Genomic DNA, 21224 nt, shown 5'->3' on the forward strand with positions numbered 1-21224 from the left:
TGGGAAAGCACGGACAGGAGATTTCAGCTGCACACAACCAGACAGTGATACACTCACACCCTTCAGCAGTCCAACAGGGGGAGAGGCCATATACTCACAGTGATGCTCACATACCCTTCCCCCATACAGAACCTCACCCCCAGCCCCCACACAAGCAAGCTTACACTCACAATGGCACATTCATACCTGTCCCCCGTACAGGAACTCACATCCTCACCCCCAAAACACATGCTTACTCTCACTCAATATCAGACACTCCCAAACATATACACTCACAGTGACACTCTCATACCTGTCTCCCATGACTTTCTCAACCCCACACACATTCACGTGCAAGCTTACACCCACTAACAATGACACACACACCCGACAGTGACACTCATACCTGTCCCCTTACAGAAACATCCTCACAGGCACATGTATGATTACTCTCACTCACAATGTCACAGAGACACTCACACACAATCCCACACATACACTCTTACATACAATCCCACACATACACGCACAGTGACACTCATACCTGTCCCCTTACAGAAACACCCTCACAGGCACATGTATGCTTACTCTCACACACAATCCCACACATACACTCTTACATACAATCCCACACATACACGCACAGTGACACTCATACCTGTCCCCTTACAGAAACACCCTCACAGCACATGTATGCTTACTCTCACTCACAATGTCACAGAGACACTCACACACAATCCCACACATACACTCTCACATACAATCTCACACATACACGCACAGTGACACTCTCATACCTGCCCCCTTACAGAAACACCCTCACAGGCACATGTATGCTTACTCTCACTCACAGTGACATTCTCACACACAATCCCACACATACACTCACAGTGATACTCTCATACCCTTCCCCATAAACAAACTCAAACTTTCACCTCCATACATGCACACTTACACTTACAATGACACCTCTACACACAGTGACAGGCCCACCCCTACACACAGTGATACGCAAGGTGACACTCCCTGCACATTCACATAGTGGCAGTTTCTCTCCCATAATCACAAACATAGTGACAGTCTCACCCCATTCCTACTCACAGTGATACAATGATTCTCACCCCCACAAATACTGAGTTTTCCCACACACATACACATATACACACAGTGACAGTCTCCCCACCCATTCACACTGGCAATCTCCCCTCCCCCCCCCCCCCCACACACACATACACACATACAGTGACAGTCTCCCCCACCCATACACACTGGCAATCTCATCTGCCCCCCCCCCACACACACACACATAGTGACATATACAGTACCAGTCATACCCCATCACATACAAACATACACTCAAGACGGTCTTTCCCCCTCCATATGGACTCACACAAATAGTGACAGTCTCCCCCAAAATACATTATCTCATCCACACACATTTATACCCTCACAGTGAGTTTCCTTCTCTCTCACACACAGACAGACAGTCATCCCACACACTCTCAGGGACAGTCTCATCCCCAGTCCTCGCACACTGTGATAGTTCCCCCCCCCCCTCACATATACACACAGTGACAGTCTTATTCCAATACTCATATAGTGAGTCACCCCCCCACACACACACAGTGACATTCTCACCCCCAGACCCCCCCCCATACACACAGTGACAGTCTCAAACCGCCCCTACACATAGCAAGTCTCACCTCCAGCCCCCTACACACATAGTGACAGTCTGACCCCCACTCACACAGTGGGGGTCAGACACACAGTGAGACAGTCCCAACCCTGCACTCTGCAAACACACACACACATACAGTGACAGTCTCACCCCCACACACAGACACTAACACAGTGAGAGTCTCAAACCCATGCCCTCCAAATACACACAGTGACAGTCTCAAACCTGTGCCCTCCAAACATACACTCTCACAGTGACAGTCTCAACCCCCCACACAGTGCAGTCTCAAACCCATACCCCAAAACGCACGCATCCTGACAGTCTGAAACTCCCACAGAGTGCAGTCTCAAACCTGTGCCCTCCCCACACATAGACTCACACAGTGACATTCTCAAACCCCCAACACAATGACAGTTTCACCCACACACAGACATTCACACAGTTACAATCTCAAACCCGCCCCATATACACAGTGACAGTTTCACCCCCACACAGACACTCACACAGTTACAATTTAACCTGCCCCTACACAGTGATAGTTTCACCTGCCATACACTCAGTGACAGTCTCAAACCCACCCCCACACACAGAGTGACAGTCTCACCTCCCTCCCCATACACACAGACACAGTGACAGTTTCAGACACACACAGTGACAGTCTCACCCCCGCACACACAGACACAGACGCTCACACAGTGACAGTCACCCCCACACACAGACGCTCACACAGTGACACCCCTGCACACACAGACACAAGATGCTCACACAGTGACAGTCTCACCCCCACACACACAGACACAGATGCTCACACAGTGACAGTCTCACCCCCACACAGACTCTCACAAAGTGACGGTCTCACTCCCCCCCCCCCCCCCCACACACAGACACAGATGCTCACAGTGACACTCTCACCCCTGCACACAGACACAGACTCTCACACAGTGACACTCATCCCTGCACACACAGACCCAGATGCTCACCCAGTTACAGTTGCACCCACCCCCCCCACACACACACAGATGTTCACACAGTGACACTCTCACCCCTGCACACACAGATGCTCACACAGTGACAGTCTCACCCCTGCCCACACAGACACAGATGCTCACACAGTGACAGTCTCACCCCCGCACCAGACAGACACTCACACAGTGACAGTCTCACCCCTGCACACAGATGCTCACACAGTGACACTCTCACCCCTGCACACACAGATGCTCACACAGTAACAGTCTCACCCCTACACACAGACACAGACGCTCTCACAGTGACAGTCTCACCCCTGCACACAGATACAGACGCTCTCACAGTATCAGTCTCACACCTGCAGACACAGATGCTCACACAGTGAAGCTCTCACCCCTGCACACACAGACACACACTCACACAGTGACAGTCTCACCCCTGGACACACAGCTACAGATGCTCACACAGTGACAGTCTCACCCCTGGACACACAGACACAGACGCTCACATAGTGACACTCTCACCCCTGCACACAAAGACACAGATGCTCACACAGTGACAGTCTCACCCCTGCACACACAGACACACACTCACACAGTGACAGTCTCACCCCCGCACACAGACAGATGCTCACACAGTGAGAGTCTCACCCCTGCAGACACAGACACTCACATAGTGACACTCTCACCCCTGCACACAAAGACACAGATGCTCACACAGTGACAGTCTCACCCCCGCACACAGACAGATGCTCACACAGTGAGAGTCTCACCCCTGCAGACACAGACACTCACATAGTGACACTCTCACCCCTGCACACAAAGACACAGATGCTCACACAGTGACAGTCTCACCCCTGCACACACAGATGCTCACACAGTAACAATCTCACCCCTGCACACACAAACACAGACTCTCTCACAGTGACAGTCTCACCCCCGCACACGCAGACACAGATGCTCACACAGTGACAGTCTCACCCCTGCCCACGCAGATACAGATGCTCCCACAGTGACAGTCTCACCCCTGCACACAAACACAGACGCTCACACAGTGACAGTCTCACCCCTGCACACACAGACGCTCCCACAGTGACAGTCTCACTCCTGCACACAAACACAGACGCTCTCACAGTGACAGTCTCACCCCTGCACACACAGACACAGACGCTCACACAGTGACAGGCTCACCCCCGCACACGCAGACACAGACGCTCACACAGTGACAGTCTCACCCCTGCCCATGCAGACACAGATGCTTCCACAGTGACAGTCTCACCCCTGCACACAAACACAGACGCTCCCACAGTGACAGTCTCACCCCTGCACACACAGACACAGACGCTCCCACAGTGACAGTCTCACCCCTGCACACACAGATGCTCCCACAGTGACAGTCTCACCCCTGCACACAAACACAGACGCTCTCACAGTGACAGTCTCACCCCTGCACACACAGACACAGACGCTCACACAGTGACAGGCTCACCCCTGCACACACAGACACAGACGCTCTCACAGTGACAGTCTCACCCCGGTACACACAGACACAGACGCTCCCACAGTGACAGTCTCACCCCCGCACACGCAGACACAGACACTCACACAGTGACAGTCTCACCCCTGCCCATGCAGACACAGATGCTCCCACAGTGACAGTCTCACCCCTGCACACAAACACAGACGCTCACACAGTGAGTCTCACCCCTGCACACACAGACACAGACGCTCCCACAGTGACAGTCTCACCCCTGCACACACAGACGCTCCCACAGTGACAGTCTCACCCCTGCACACACAGACGCTCTCACAGTGACAGTCTCGGCCAGCTCTTAGCTGAGTCAGACTCGCCCCAGCAGCGCTTTCCTTCCCCGCCCCCCGAGCTCCTTCTTCCGCGGCACAGACCTGACCCGAGTTTCCGGCAAGTCCCAGCGCCGAGAGTTGCCCCGGAGGAGCGAGGGGCTCCGGTCCGCCAGGACGTGCGGCCGCGGAGGTAAGAGAGGGAGCTCTCGGGGTCAGGGACAGACCCTGCTGCAGCTCTCTAACCCGTCATAGAATGTCCGTATTCTCTGCAGCGCTTAATCCGGATTCACACTACATCATCCGGGGGGCTGGATGCCAAGAAGGACTTGAAGCGGCTTGTACTCTCCTGGCTGCTAAGTGTTGAAAGTTCTCGTAGGAGGTTTTTGCCCTTCACTCGCTGCTAAAGCTCACCTTTAAGGTACGGAGGACATGCCACTCATATATTATATAGGGACTCCCCCTATATAACATGCCCGGAAGATGTGGTGAGAATAGGACGCCAAACACAAACGTTATTGTGATGGGGGGAGCGGTACACACGGGGTCTTACACACGCACTCTTCTTCCTTCAGAAAGCAGGTTCAAAAGCAAACATCTCCCAGGTGGAAGAACCCTTCGTGATAAGGGCACCTCTGTATCTCTGTCCTGTCTGTATCTCTGTCCTCTGCTCTTTTGAATGTTTGGCTGCAGCAGTGGTCACCACATTCATTCATTCATTCATTACTGCAGTTTGCATTGGTTACACAACTCGCAACTGCTGCCTTACACTGGCTCAGTGGCCCCCAATCACATGGATGTTTGGCCTGTGTTACATAATAATATAGAGAAGACAGCAGAGCAAGACCAAAAGGCCCATCCAGTCTGCCCAGCAAGCTGCTGTTTGTAGTAATTGCCTCTCCCTGCAGCTTACCCCCATTTTATTGTTAAGGGCAGTAACTGCCGCTCCATGCAGGTTACCCCCATGTTTCTGTTAAGGGCAGTAACTGCCGCTCCATGCAGGTTACCCCCATGTTTCTGTTAAGGGCAGTAACTGCCGCTCCGTGCAGGTTACCCCCATGTTTCTGTTAAGGGCAGTAACTGCCGCTCCGTGCAGGTTACCCCCATGTTTCTGTTAAGGGCAGTAACTGCCGCTCCGTGCAGGTTACCCCCATGTTTCTGTTAAGGGCAGTAACTGCCGCTCCGTGCAGGTTACCCCCATGTTTCTGTTAAGGGCAGTAACTGCCGCTCCATGCAGGTTACTCCCATGTTTCTGTTAAGGGTAGTGACTGCAGCTCCATGCAGGTTACCCCCATGTTTCTGTTAAGGGCAGTAACTGCCGCTCCATGCAGGTTACCCCCATGTTTCTGTTAAGGGTAGTGACTGCAGCTCCATGCAGGTTACCCCCATGTTTCTGTTAAGGGCAGTAACTGCCACTCCATGCAGGTTACCCCCATGTTTCTGTTAAGGGCAGTGACTGCCGCTCCATGCAGGTTACCCCCATGTTTCTGTTAAGGGCAGTAACTGCCGCTCCATGCAGGTTACCCCCATGTTTCTGTTAAGGGCAGTAACTGCCACTCCATGCAGGTTACCCCCATGTTTCTGTTAAGGGCAGTAACTGCCGCTCCATGCAGGTTACCCCCATGTTTCTGTTAAGGATAGTAACTGCCACTCCGTGCAGGTTACCCCCATGTTTCTGTTAAGGGCAGTAACTACCGCTCCGTGCAGGTTACCCCCATGTTTCTGTTAAGGATAGTAACTGCCGCTCCGTGCAGGTTACCCCCATGTTTCTGTTAAGGATAGTAACTGCCGCTCCGTGCAGGTTACCCCCATGTTTCTGTTAAGGATAGTAACTGCCGCTCCGTGCAGGTTGCCCCCATGTTTCTGTTAAGGATAGTAACTGCCGCTCCGTGCAGGTTACCCCCATGTTTCTGTTAAGGATAGTAACTGCCGCTCCGTGCAGGTTGCCCCCATGTTTCTGTTAAGGATAGTAACTGCCGCTCCGTGCAGGTTACCCCCATGTTTCTGTTATGGGAAGTAATTGCCGCTCCATGCAGGTTACCCCCATGTTTCTGTTAAGGGCAGTAACTGCCGCTCCGTGCAGGTTACCCCCATGTTTCTGTTAAGGGCAGTAACTGCCGCTCCGTGCAGGTTACCCCCATGTTTCTGTTAAGGGCAGTAACTGCCGCTCCGTGCAGGTTACCCCCATGTTTCTGTTAAGGGCAGTAACTGCCGCTCTGTGCAGGTTACCCGCATGCAGAGTTTACCCCATTTTTCATGTCTGTCCTTTACCCTGCATGGATCTGTACTGTTTATGCTGTGCCCTTTTGAATTCCATCACCGTTCTCGCTTTCCCCAGCTCTTTCCTTTTTACCACACATGACTGTATTTGTTTAATCAGACCTGTTCTTTTTATAAATGTATATATATATATATATATATATATATATATCTATGAGTATTCATACCAATTTTTCACTTTTATCACATTTTTATTTTTTATTTCTTTATATTTTCCACATTCATATTTCTAAAACAACCAGCTGAGCATTTTGTTATTCCACACTTCTTAAAATCAGACACATTGTTTTTCAAAGCCGTTATTCCATTTCTCCATAACCTTCATAGATGTTATTCCCCACAACACATACAGGAATTTTTCACAAATAGTCTTCTTCAGATGTGTAATACCTTATCCTATTCATACACGAATTTCTCAATATTAACATTTAAGTATACATTTCTCAATTCACACCCCGAGGTTCATACACCTTCCACATTTTTTCAGTGATGATATCATTCAAGTATAGGTTTTTCCATTCGTGTTTTCACAAATATGTGAGGTTTTTGCAGATGTAGAACAGATCTTCATGTACCGCACTCCCCAACACGGAGGCCTCGGTGTTTCACCACCCACGCGGCTTCCTCAGGGGGACTCTAAACATTGCTTTTATATACATAGCGTGGTTTTCTTAATTCTGACTTTACTCTATCTCCGTCTCTCCTCATTCTCAAATTCTTATCACAAACGTAGTTAAACGACTCGTTACTACTCCTTAAACGATCCCCTTCGTCATGTTTGTAGCGCCATTACTGACTGCTTGAACCCTTTCAAAGGAGGCATCTGTGAAGGTTATTGAGAAATGGAATAACGGCTTTGAAAAATAATGTGCTTGATTTTAAGAAGTGTGGAATAGCAAATTGCTCAGCTGCTTGTTTTAGAAATATGAATGTGGAAAATATAGAGAAATAAACGAAATAAAAAATAAACATTTGATAAAAGTGAAAAATTGGTATGAATCTTCATTTGTGATTTGTATATATTGAATTTTGGGGAGGATCAGATGCAATAAATACGTGATCTGTCTTTTGGTGATTATATTTAATAGCGAATTTTCAGAACCCTTTCCCCTGAGGTTAACTTTCAGGTGTTGATACTGTGCTACTTATTTTTTGTGGGTCTGAATTTGGTATCTGTGTGCCTTGTTGAAGGGCTCTTTATCCACTCACTCCAGTGCTTGCTTTTCTTAAATAGTCTTCCATACGTTTAATGCACTATTAAATTAATTGTTCATCTAAGTGATTAGTATTCTTTCCAATAAAAATATATGTTCCACAAAGAGACAAATTGACATGAGGACTCTTTGTCATGATCCTGGCTGCTAGGCAGCCTCCCCACCAGCAGAGGTCCTCAGGGAACCACCTTATCTCCTGTGCTGGCCACCTCTTTGGTGCTCCAATGACTCAGCAAGGACAGCCCTATTTAGCCCTCACTTTCCCACAACTCGGTGCCTCTTCATTGAGTCAAATTGGCCCAGCTTGCTTTAATTTGCTACTGTGTGGCCCCTGTGGCCTTCTTGCTGCACCTTGCCTTGTGGCCTCCCTGCCATGTCCTGTGGCCTGCTCGGCCTTCCTGCCTTGCCTTGTAGCCTGCTTAGCCTGCCAGTCCTGTCCTCTGGACTCCTTTCCTTGTCCTGCAACTTCCTTGGCCATCTTGCCCTTCCTTGTTGCCTTCGTGTCTTCTAGAATTTCTTGGCCCTGTTTTGGGCCCTATTTCAGCCCCCTAGTCCATTTTTCTTTGCTTTGTGTTATATGTTCTTTGCTGTACTTTAGTTCTTCATTACCTGTGCTTGTATGTTCCTTGCCCTGTTCCTGTGTCCTTTCCTGTCCATTCCTAGCGTTGTCCTGTCCAGTCCTTGTCTTGACCTGCCTGGTCCTCCCTGTGGCCTCTGCTCCCTGTGGGCCTTCTGGCCTAGCGCTTGTCACCAGTTCCTGCCTGACTCCAGTTTCAGTCCCTGTCTCCAGTACCAGGCCTTGCCTCCATTTCCAGCCCTCATCTCCAGTTCCTGCCTGTCTCTGGTTCCAGCCTTATCTCTAGTTCCTGTCCTGCCTGACTGTGATCATGTACTATGCCAGGAAAGTCTTTCTGGCCACCCGTAACCTGAGGGCTCAACCCAAGGGGAGGGGGCTGGTCAGGAGGAAGACCTTGTCCTGTTCTGTCCTGAAATCCTGTACTGCTCCTACTGGGGGAATACCTAAATCCAGCCTGCCTGATCATGACTCTTATTCTTATTTATTTTTTATTTAAGTTCTTTTAATATACCGATGCTCAAGACCAGGTCTTATCGTACCGGTTTACAGTGTAACTGGGGGAAATCAATTAACAACTATATAGAAGGTAAAGTTACATTAAACAGGGAGCAAGAACATGGGAGTTGGAAGACAGGAGAGATATATAAATGAAAGATATATAAACGAATATATTCAGTGCAGTAACTGTGGTGCACTATTTCTAAGGCAGACCATCTAGAAATGCAGAGCTTCCACCATCTGTCTGTAGTTCTCTGCACTTGTAAAGTTGCTGGCTGAGCTTGAAGAGCTAAAATTAAAACAGCCTCCACTGCTAGACAACATTCAGAAAATCTGCCACCGCTCCCACAAAGGATAAAAAAACAAAACTAAACAAATCAAAACAGAAAGAGATGAGTCACGGTAAGCTCTGACAGAAGACAACACAGCCCATGACTCAACTTTTGGGGCTTTTTTCATTTTTTTGGTTCGTATAATTTTTTTTTTCAGTTTTCTTTGTTTACCAAACTGAAAAAAACATTATAAACCAAAAATAATCCCAAAAACAAAAAAAGAATAGTAACAGGCCTCACGGAGGCCCTCTGTCCCCTTTCCCACCCCAACAGAAGTCTGTGAGGCAACAATGGGAAGTGGTAAATGGAGTTCATACTGAGGAGGGGGGGATACTAGTGATGTGATGCAGGGTTTGGTCCTTGGACCGGTTCTTTACAAAATATTTGTGAGCAACATTGTGGAAGGATTACCAGGAAAGGTTTATCTTTTTGCTAATACCAAAATCTGCAACAGTGTAGACAGCCAGGCAGGTGTGGAAAATACGAAAAGGGATCTGGCAAAGCTCATGGAATGGTCTAGGACGGTGCTGGCAGCTAAGATTTAATGCTAAGAAATGCAGAATTATGTGTTTAGGATGCAAAACCCAAGGGAAAAATACAGTATGAGAATTAAATTCTTATAAGCATGAAAGCAAATCAGGATCTGGGGGTGACTGTATCTGATGATCTTAAGGAGGCCAAAAGGTGGATAAAGCGATGGTAAAAGCCAGAAAGCTACTTGGCTGCACAGGGAGAGGAAGGGTCAGCAGAGAAAGGGAGGTGACACTGCCCCTGTACAGGTCCCTGGTGAGTCCTCACTGGGAATACTGAGTACAGTTCTGGAGACCCCACTTTCCAGAGGATATAAACAGGATGGGAGACGCTCCAGAGGGGGCTACTAAAATGGGCAGTGGTCTTCATTCTAAAGCACATGGGGAGAGACTTAAAGATCTAACCATGTACACCCTAGGGGAAAGGGGAGATAGGGGAGATAGGATAGAGACATTCAAATATCTGAAAGGTTTCCATGCACAGGAGGTGAGCCTCTTTCAACGGGGTGAAAGGGGGTAGACCCAGGAGTAATCTTAGGAAATATGTATTTACAGAGAGGGTGGCGGATGCAAGGAACAGCCTCCTAGTGGAGGTGCTGGAGACAAAACCAGTATCTGAATTCAGAAAGCTTGGGATAAATACAGGGGATCTCTGAGGGAGCGGTGGGAATTGAGAAGGTGAATAGTTGGTATGGATGGGCAGACTGGATAAGCCATATGATCTTTTTCAGCCATCATGTTTCAATGTTTCTGTGTTTCTTCAGGCCTCTCCAACCGTGCTCCAGTCACAAAATAGCTTGCGGCACAGGCCTACCCAGTTCAGTCTAGACACGCCCCTCCAACACCCTCCCCTCTCTTCCAAAAATCTCCTGGGTGAAGCTGAGGTGTTGGTTGATATTTTCTGTCAGCTTGTTCTTTAAAACTTCTCGCTGCTTGTTCCAAAAGAAGCTGTTTTTATTGCTAAGTTCCTGTAGCTCCTGCCCCATCAGGTTAGCTTCTGGACGATTGTCAGGAATTGGTCTAGGCATACGGGGATGGCATCCAAAGACAATATACAAGGGTGATGACCCTGTGGAAGTATTCACATGTCTGTTATGGGCAAATTCATTAGATCACGTAGGCACGTAGAAAGGCCTTGAAGCTTTGAGTCATCCATTTGGTTTGTCCGTTGCTTTGGGGGTGATAAATGGAGGTGAAATCCAAAATAATTCCAAACTTCCTGCAGAGGCCTTTCCAATATCAAACTGTAAAATGAACTCCCCCGGTCAGTTTGTGAAGTGGCAGGCTGTGTAGCCGGAAGATGAGTTGCACAAAGAGTTTAGTCAATTCAGGCGTGGCTGGGAAGCCCAGAAGAGATATGAAATGCGCCGTCTTTGAGAATCTATCCTCTACCTCCCAGAGAGGGGAAAGTCAGTGATGAAGTCAGTGGCCTCATGGGTCCAGGGTTCCTTGGGGGCTGGCAGCAGCTGTAACAACCCCCAAAGTTGTGCTCTCACAATTTTATTCATGGCGCACACAGGGCAGGACTCTATGTAACGCTTAATGTCAGTCTTCATCCGAAGCCACCAGTAGTGTTGCACGATTAATTCCTATGTCCGAGTGATGCCAGGATGACCAGACAGGCGGGTGTCGTGATCCCTTGAAGAACTTTCTGTTGTAGGCACTGGGGTAGCACAGTCTTCCCAGGCGGAACTATGAATGTGGCCACAACCACTATTTAAGCTGGATCATTGACAGGGCTGGTGCAAGGGTGATAGGCACCCTAGGCGACTTCTGCCTTGTGCCCTCCCCCAGTTGCATCACCCCGTGCCATGCTGCCCCCGCCGGTCTCGGCCTTGGCTCTTTGCTCTTCTTTGCCACAAGCAGGATAAGCTCCGCTCACGGCACCACATGGCGTCTCTTCGGCACTCCCTAAGTGTTAGTACCATAGGCGACCGCCTAGTTTGCCTAATGGACCCGCCAGCCTTTATCATTGATCTACACCTTGAGTATTGTGTGCAGTTTCAGTCACTGCATATCAAAAATGACATAGAATTAGAAAAGGTACACAGAAGGGCAACCAAAATAAAGGGGATGGAATGATTGCCCTATAAGAAAAAGCTAAAGAGGTTAGGACTCTTCAGCTTGGAGAAGAGACAACTGAGGGGAGATATGATGGAGGTCTATAAAATAGATAAATCAAAATCGGTTGTTTACTCTTTCAAAAAGTACAAAAACTAGGGGACAATCAATAAAGTTACAAGGTGATACATTTAAGATACATAGAAGAAAATATTTTTTTACTCAATGCATAAACTCTGGAATTCATTGCCAGAGGATGTGGTGAAAACCATTAGTATAGCTGTGTTTAAAAGAAGGTTTGGATAAGTTCCCAGAAGAAAAGTCCATAAACCATTATTAATGGTGGACTTGGGCAAATCCATTGCTTATCCCTGGGACAAGCAGTATGGAATCCATCGACCTTTGGGGATCCTGCCAGGTACTTGTGACCTGGATTGGCCAATGTTGGAAACAGAATACTGGGCTTAATGGATCTTTGGTCTGATCCAGTATGGCAAATTTTATGTTCTTATATTCTTTTTTGCTGTGGCGTTTCCAGGGGTTTTTTTGTGTCAAAGTAACAGGAGAAAACATTGGCTTGCTGTTTTTTCTCAGCGGGTCAGTACTGCAAAAAGTCAAATTGGTTAAAAAACATTGACCAGCAAGCTTACTCTGAGCTTGTGCCAGATGTTAAAGGTTTTTCTGATCACATATAAATGGTTACTGGGTGCTTAGCTCCTTCCAGCAGGTGTCACCTTTCTTCCAAGTCTAGCTTGACCGCTAGCAGATCACAATCACCAATGGTATAATTCTCTGCTGTAGAGAATTTCTTTGAAAAGTAGGAGCAGGTGATGAGGATATCATTATGGTTGTGCTGTAGGAGGACAGCGTCTACGCCGAGAGTGGATGCATCTACTTCCAGAATGAATGGTTTGGACGGATCTGGGTGGTGTAGGCACATATCAAGGGTGAACTCCTCGTTCAACCACGCAAAGGCTTGGATTGTGTCTGAGGTCTAATTCTTGGTGTCAGAGCCTTTTTTAGTAAGGGCAGTGAGTGGGACTGCTGAGGAGTAATCATGGATAAATTGCTTGTAGTAATTTGTGAGTCTCAGGAACCATTGAAGACCATTGAGTGTCTGGGCCATGCCAGTATGGACCTTAATTTCTCTGGGTCCATCCAGAGGCCTTGATGTGAGATATCCCAAGAAGGGAAGTTCTTTCTGCTCAAAGGTACACTTCTCTAACTTAGCATATAGGTGGTGCTCACAGAGACTTTGGAGGACCTGTTTCACATGATGTCGATGCTCAGACAATGACTGAGAAGACTAAGATGTCATCCAGGTAAATTACCACATGAGAGTAGAGCAGGACTTGGAATATCTTGATTATCATAAATTGGAAGACTGCAGGAGTATTGCACAACCTGAAAAGCATCACTAAGGTTCTCATAGTGTCTGTCACAGGTGTTGAAGGCGGTCTTCCACTCATCATCCTCTCTGATTCTGATCAGGTTGCATGCCCCCTGAAGGTCCAGTTTGGTAAATACTTGTATGTTCTGAAGGAGATTAAAGATCTCATAGATCAAGGGAAGAAGATATTGATTCTTCTTATTAACAGAGTTAAGACCATGGTAATCAATACAGGGATGTAACAACCCATCCTTGTTCCCAATTAAAAAGAATCCAGCCCCTGCAGGTAAGGAAGAGGGACAAATGAAGCCTCATTCTAAATTCTCCTTAATGTATTTGGGCATAGCCTCTGTTTCTGGAGCAGAAAGTGGGTATACTCTGCTTCTGGATGGAACCTTGCTGGGAATCATGTCTATGGCCCAATCATAGGAGTGACGTAGCAGAAGGACCTCCGCCTGTTTACTGAAAACAACAGTGAATTTGGTATACTGTGTGGCAGACCTGGAAGTTCTCACGTTACTGTCCAAGCCACAGATACCATCGGGGAGACTTTGGTAAGGCATTGCTCATGACAATTAGGACCCCATCTGGCAATTTTCAAAGAGTCCCAGTCAATGTGGGGCTTATGTAGCATGAACCATGGCAGGACCAGGGTTATTGCATTGATTGCTTTGGGCAACACGTAGAGGCTAATTTGTTCTCCATGCAAGATCCCTGTTTGCATAGTCAGTGGTACTGTGACTCTTGTAACCTGTCTAGGTAGGCATTCTCCATAAATGGAGGAGATCGAGAGTGGGGTGTTCAAGGGAACCGTTGGTAAGCGGTAATGTTGACCAGGGCCTCATGGATAGCACTGCCTCCAGTGCCTATATCCTAAAACTCAAGAGCATCGGCAAGAATGACCACAAGGCGTGGTCATTGTTAAAAAATACCATTCTAGAAGCACAGTCCAGATGTATTCCACACATTAAGAAAGGTGGAAAGAAGGCAAAACGATTACCGGCATGGTTAAAAGGGGAGGTGAAAGAAGCTATTTTAGCCAAAAGATCTTCATTCAAAAATTGGAAGAAGGATCCAACAGAAGAAAATAGGATAAAGCATAAACATTGGCAAGTTAAATGTAAGACATTGATAAGACAGGCTAAGAGAGAATTTGAAAAGAAGTTGGCTGTAGAGGCAAAAACTCACAGTAAAAACTTTTTTAAATATATCCGAAGCAGAAAGCCTGTGAGGGAGTCAGTTGGACCGTTAGATGATCGAGGGGTTAAAGGGGCACTTAGAGAAGATAAGGCCATCGCGGAAAGATTAAATGATTTCTTTGCTTCGGTGTTTACTGAAGAGGATGTTGGGGAGGGTACCCGTAATGGAGAAGGTTTTCATGGGTAATGATTCAGATGGACTGAATCAAATCACGGTGAACCTAGAAGATGTGGAAGGCCTGATTGACAAACTGAAGAGCAGTAAATCACCTGGACCGGATGGTATACACCCCAGAGTTCTGAAGGAACTAAAAAATGAAAAAATTGGCCACTGTTGGAAACAGGATGCTGGGCTTGATGGACCCTTGGTCTGACCCAGTATGGCATTTTCTTATGTTCTTATGTTCTTAATATTCCCATCAGACAGACATACTGGAACCAATAGTTATGGAGAGGTGCAGGGATGACTAGGGTGGCCTCTCTCACCAGGCCTATTTCCTTGAGTTTCCCAGTTTGTTTGGGCATCAACTTGCGAAATGCCCAGGTGTAGCGCAGTATAAACAGAGGTAAAGGTTACGGCAGCTACTTCTCCTCAGCCGATAGCTTAAAACAATCCAACTGCATGGCTTTGGATGGTGCAGGTCCTGACTGTGGAGGAGAGCAGGTGGCTACAGGATGCTGGAAATTTAAAGCACGATGGAGAGTGGCGAGCCGAACTTCTCGCCTTGGCCCATTCCTGGAACCTCAGGTCCCGTTGTACGGACAGGCCAATCAGCCCTCCAAGGTAAGAACATAAGAACATAAGAAAATGCCATACTGGGTCAGACCAAGGGTCCATCAAGCCCAGCATCCTGTTTCCAACAGAGGCCAATCCAGGCCATAAGAACCTGGCAAGTACCCCAAAACTAAGTCTATTCCATGTTACCATTGCTAATGTCAGTGGCTATTCTCTAAGTGAACTTAATAGCAGGAAATGGACTTCTCCTCCAAGAACTTAATCAATCCTTTTTTAAACACAGCTATACTAACTGCACTAACCACATCCTCTGGCAACAAATTCCAGAGTTTAATTGTGCGTTGAGTAAAAAAGAACTTTCTCCAATTAGATTTAAATGTGCCCCATGCTAACTTCATGGAGTGCCCCCTAGTCTTTCAACAATCCGAAAGAGTAAATAACCGATTCACATCTATCCATTCTAGACCTCTCATGATTTTAAACACCTCTATCATATCCCCCCTCAGCCGTCTCTTCTCCAAGCTGAAAAGTCCTAACCTCTTTAGTCTTTCCTCATAGGGGAGCTGTTCCATTCCCCTTATCATTTTGGTAGCCCTTCTCTGTACCTTCTCCATCGCAATTATATCTTTTTTTAGATGCGGCGACCAGAATTGTACACAGTATTCAAGGTGCGGTCTCACCATGGAGCAATACAGAGGCATTATGACATTTTCCGTTTTATTCACCATTCCCTTTCTAATAATTCCCAACATTCTGTTTGCTTTTTGACTGCCGCAGCACACTGAACTGATGATTTCAATGTGTTATCCACTATGACGCCTAGATCTCTTTCTTGGGTTGTAGCACCTAATATGGAACCCAACATTGTGTAATTATAGCATGGGTTATTTTTCCCTATATGCATCACCTTGCACTTGTCCACATTAAATTTCATCTGCCATTTGGATGCCCAATTTTCCAGTCTCACAAGGTCTTCCTGCAATTTATCACAATCTGCTTGTGATTTAACTACTCTGAACAATTTTGTGTCATCTGCAAATTTGATTATCTCACTCGTCGTATTTCTTTCCAGATCATTTACAAATATATTGAAAAGTAGGGGGTCCCAATACAGATCCCTGAGGCACTCCACTGCCCACCCCCTTCCACTGAGAAAATTGTCCATTTAATCCTACTCTCTGTTTCATGTCTTTTAGCCAGTTTGCAATCCACGAAAGGACATCGCCACCTATCCCATGACTTTTTACTTTTCCTAGAAGCCTCTCATGAGGAACTTTGTCAAACGCCTTCTGAAAATCCAAGTACACTACATCTACCGGTTCACCTGTATCTGGTATGTCTTGGGCAGCCAGCTCATCTTTAATGTGATCCAAGATTCCTTGGTGGAAAATCACAATCACTGCCCCACTGAAGTTCAGAAGCCAGTGTATGGAATTACACTGCATTTCCCCTGAAGGTATCTGGCCATGGTGTTCAGCTGATCTTGTCGTTGTTGAAACTGGTGCGCTAGGCTGATGAGGGCAGGAGGCAAGTCCACCGAGCTCATGGCCTCATGAGCCATGAGCTCGGTGGACTTGCCTGTGGTGGGCTTGCCTGTGGTGAGTGTGGCGCCCATAGTGCTGTGGCATAGGTGATGCAGTCTCGAGGGCGAACCCCCCAAGGCCTAAGCTGGCAGCTGGCAAATGCGCCCTGTAGCAGGACAGTCTGAAGCTTCACTTTTACCAGCCCCCTCCCCTCACAGGTTGAGCCCCTTGGGTTCTTGCCCGCCGGCAGGACTTAGGCGGGTTTCTAGGGTGATGGTGATAGCTAGAGTCCAGAGTCATACAAGGGTCAGGGCAGGCAGCAGGCTAACAGAGTCAGAGATGGGCTAAGTTCGGGGCAGGCTGCTGGCAAGAATAGTCAGGGCCAGGCAAGGGGATCAGATCCAGGTGGCAGGCCAACGTGACCAGGTCCAGACAAAGGTCAAGATCCAGAGAGGCAAGCCAAGGGTGGATGACGACACTGGATGAAACGAGTAAGGTTAAACAAGGCAGGGCCAGAAGGCAAGGCTGGACAAGTCATAAGAACATAAGAAGTTTCCATACTGGGTCAGACCAAGGGTCCATCAAGCCCAGCATCCTGTTTCCAACAGTGGCCAATCCAGGCCATAAGAGCCTGGCAAGTACCCAAAAACTAAGTCTATCCCATGCTACTGATGCCAGTAAAAGCAATGACTATTTTCTAAGTCAAGTTGATTAATAGCAGGTAATGGACTTCTCCTCCAAGAACATATCCAATCCTTTTTTAAACCCAGCTACGCTAACTGCACTAACCACATCCTCTGGCAACAAATTCCAGAGTTTAATTGTGCATTGAGTGAAAAAACTTTCTCCGATTAGTTTTAAATGTGCTACTTGCTAACTTCATGGAGTGCTCTCTAGTCCTTCTATTATCCGAAAGAGTAAATAACCGATTCACATCTACCCGTTCTGGTCGACAGGAAGAAACAGCAGGACAAGGCAAGGCTGGATGGCAGAAAACCAGGAACGCAAGAAGTAGCAATACTTACTGCAAGCAGGAGACCCATTGCTCAGGCGTTTGATGCTCCTTCAGAGGAGTCTTGTATGCAGAGTAGGCCTTGATGTCATCAGAGGGTACCGCAGCCAAGTTCCTGCCACGGGCCCTTTAAGTGTGAGGCTGCTGGGGGCGCGCGCAGGCCTCTGGGAAGCTGGAAGGAGCAGCAATCAGCTGTGTCCCATGCCACATGGAACCGTGTCCTGGGCTTTGCTGCATGCAAACCGCAGCGAATTTCTCAGCATCTGGGGGTGAGTACCGCGGATCGTTGGGCCTTCTCCGCGAGCCGTGAATCCTAACAAGTATGAGCTACTTGCTAGTGCGCAGGATATGCTGAAATGAAATGCAAACAGCATTTGGATTTTTCAGAATGAGTCTGGTTTTCGTTTGCTCCATATGGAATGAATCGAAAAAGGACTCCATCATTCGGGCCGATTCAGTAAAGTGCGCTGGGCCTTGCGCACTGTTCAACAGGGGTTTGGCCACGTGTTTTCGAGGGGCATCTATTACCCCTTACACTGTAAGGGGTTTAGCGCCTCGAAAATGCCCGGCCAACCCCCTGAAAACTAACAGCGCTCATCACATGCAAAATGCACGCGGATTATTAGTCACCCAGGTTACAGAAAGTAAAATGTGAGGCCAACCCGCAGATTCTATGCTCATAAATTAACGCCCGTTCTCCCCTCATCATTACTGAATCGGCCTGATTGTGTTTTACCCATTCTGGTAAAAAAAAAAAAAAAAATGCACATCCTTTTCCATGAAATAGGATTTAAAATAAATCAGAGAGAATTTTTTTCACTCAGCACACAATCGAGCTGTAGAATCTGTTACCAGAGGATGTGGTGAAGGCATCTAACACAGTGGGGTTTAAAAGTTCATGCAAACGATGTCATACAAAAGCTACTGTGTTAATTAAGTACGAATATACTGGCGTCATACAGAGAAACATTGAAATGACGGCAGAATAGGACCAAGTGGTCCATCCAGTCTGCCCAGCAAGCTTATGATAGCATCAGCTGCTCCGTGCAGGTCACCCCCAAACTTATCGTTTTCCCAGACCATAAAGGTCAGGGCCCTCGTTGATTGCCATCTGAGTCCAATACCCCTTTACCCCTTGCTGTGGAAGCAGACCTGCACATTGACATTCGAGTAGATGACGACGAAGAAACAAGTATAAAAATAATCATGTACAAGTAGTGTAAATCCCAAGCCACTTTATATTTCTTAAACACAGTTTTTTATGCAATTAAAAGTCATTTCTTTGTGCAGTGATACCATGGAGGGAAACTTCCCCTAGTGGGGGAGATGAAAAGGAAACACCTCATTCCCGATGCAAGTGCCAGATTTAAATTCTGGCTTGAGATTTAGCTCCTAATCCAGAGAATTCTCTCCTTGAAGGCTGCTGTTATATCACCATTCCCATGAATTACATCTCTGTTCAGTGTATTTGCCGACGACACTGTAAAACACTCCACCCGTTGGCTGAACGCTCTCCTCGCTGTCAGCACTGAAACGTGCACAACACTGACAGTGTTTCGGCGCCAGTCGCCTGCATCAGGGGCTGCTCGCACGTTCTAAACGTGTAGCATCACATTCTGTATTTGTGCTAAAACAAACCCAGCCCTACCTCTCCTTCACACCCACACACACTCTATTCCCGATTCCTCAGGCACTCATCTCATGGACAGGTTGCTTTTATCAATAGTCAGATTTCATCTTCAGGAACAAAATTTTAACAAAATCATTACAAATATTGTAGAGACCAAGTGCACCCATGACCCTTGTAGTGCTCCCAGTGCTGCACTGTTGGTAAATCTCACACCCGTGACCCTTAGTGCTCCCAGTGCTGCACTGTTGGTAAATCTCACACTCGTGACCCTTAGTGCTCTCAGTGTTGCACTGTTGCTAAATCTCACACCCGTGACCCTTAGTGCTCCCAGTGCGGCACTGTTGGTAAATCTCACACCCGTGACCCTTAGTGCTCTCAGTGCTGCACTGTTGGTAAATCTCACACCCATGAGCCTTAGTGCTCCCAGTGCTGCACTGTTGGTAAATCTCACACCTGTGACCCTTAGTGCTCTCAGTGCTGCACTGTTGCTAAATCTCACACCCGTGACCCTTAGTGCTCCCAGTGCTGCACTGTTGGTAAATCTCACACCCATGACCCTTGTAATGCTCCCAGTGCTGCACTGTTGCTAAATCTCACACCCGTGACCCTTAGTGCTCCCAGTGCTGCACTGTTGGTAAATCTCACACCCGTGACCCTTAGTGCTCCCAGTGCGGCACTGTTGGTAAATCTCACACCCGTGACCCTTAGTGCTCCCAGTGCTGCACTGTTGGTAAATCTCACACCCGTGACCCTTAGTGCTCTCAGTGCTGCACTGTTGGTAAATCTCACACCCGTGACCCTTAGTGCTCCCAGTGCTGCACTGTTGGTAAATCTCACACCCGTGACCCTTAGTGCTCCCAGTGCTGCACTGTTGGTAAATCTCACACCCGTGACCCTTAGTGCTCCCAGTGCTGCACTGTTGGTAAATCTCACACCCGTGACCCTTAGTGCTCCCAGTGCTGCACTGTTGGTAAATCTCACACCCGTGACCCTTAGTGCTCCCAGTGCTGCACTGTTGGTAAATCTCACACCCGTGACCCTTAGTGCTCCCAGTGCTGCACTGTTGGTAAATCTCACACCCGTGACCCTTATTGCTCCCAGTGCTGCACTGTTGGTAAATCTCACACCCGTGACCCTTAGTGCTCCCAGTGCTGCAATGTTGGTAAATCTCACACCCGTGACCCTTAGTGCTCTCAGTGCTGCACTGTTGGTAAATCTCACACCCGTGACCCTTAGTGCTCTCAGTGCTGCACTGTTGGTAAATCTCACACCCGTGACCCTTAGTGCTCTCAGTGCTGCACTGTTGGTAAATCTCACACCTGTGACCCTTAGTGCTCCTAGTGCTGCACTGTTGGTAAATCTCCCTGAGTCTGATGGGATTTAGCTACAAAGTTGTGCTGAGCCCCTGCTCTTTTCGCTGTATTGCTTTTGTAATTTCCCTTGTACATGGTGTTCTGGAGATTTGGAGAGCACTTTATTGGGCTCCTCTCTCTATATCTTTCTGTGTGCAGGTCAACCTGAACTTCGCAGCTAGATGTGCGCAGCAGGGTCTGTACTGAGAAAAGACTTTGACTGACTTCCGTGTGGGTGGGTGGGTTTGGTGTTTTCTCTACTCCAGCCTGTTTTTAAATCTTATAGTTACTTCTGCATCAGGGGTAAGCCACTCCAGTCCCCAGGGCTGCAAACAGGTCTGGCTTTCCGCATTTCCACAATGAATAAGCAGGAGGTAGATTTGCATGCGTACATATTCATTCTCTACAGCCTAAAGAGAGGAGCTGTTGTAGCACTCCAGGACCCCAGAGCTGCCTAATACAAGCTAA

General features: G+C 47.6%; 1 protein-coding gene across 2 annotated transcripts in view; it reads left to right on the forward strand.

Annotated features, from left to right (window-relative positions):
* The first annotated feature begins 4537 nt into the window (after positions 1-4537).
* Positions 4538-21224, forward strand: part of CRACR2A (calcium release activated channel regulator 2A) — a 111641-nt gene continuing 94954 nt past the window's right edge. Inside the window, exon 1 of one of the 2 annotated variants that reach the window (XM_029597315.1) lies at positions 4538-4615. The gene's annotated coding sequence lies outside the window, so the exon portion shown is untranslated. The other variant, XM_029597316.1, reaches the window with a different exon arrangement.

Source organism: Rhinatrema bivittatum, chromosome 4, assembly GCF_901001135.1.
Source record: "Rhinatrema bivittatum chromosome 4, aRhiBiv1.1, whole genome shotgun sequence".
Classification (NCBI taxonomy): Eukaryota; Metazoa; Chordata; class Amphibia; order Gymnophiona; family Rhinatrematidae; genus Rhinatrema; species Rhinatrema bivittatum.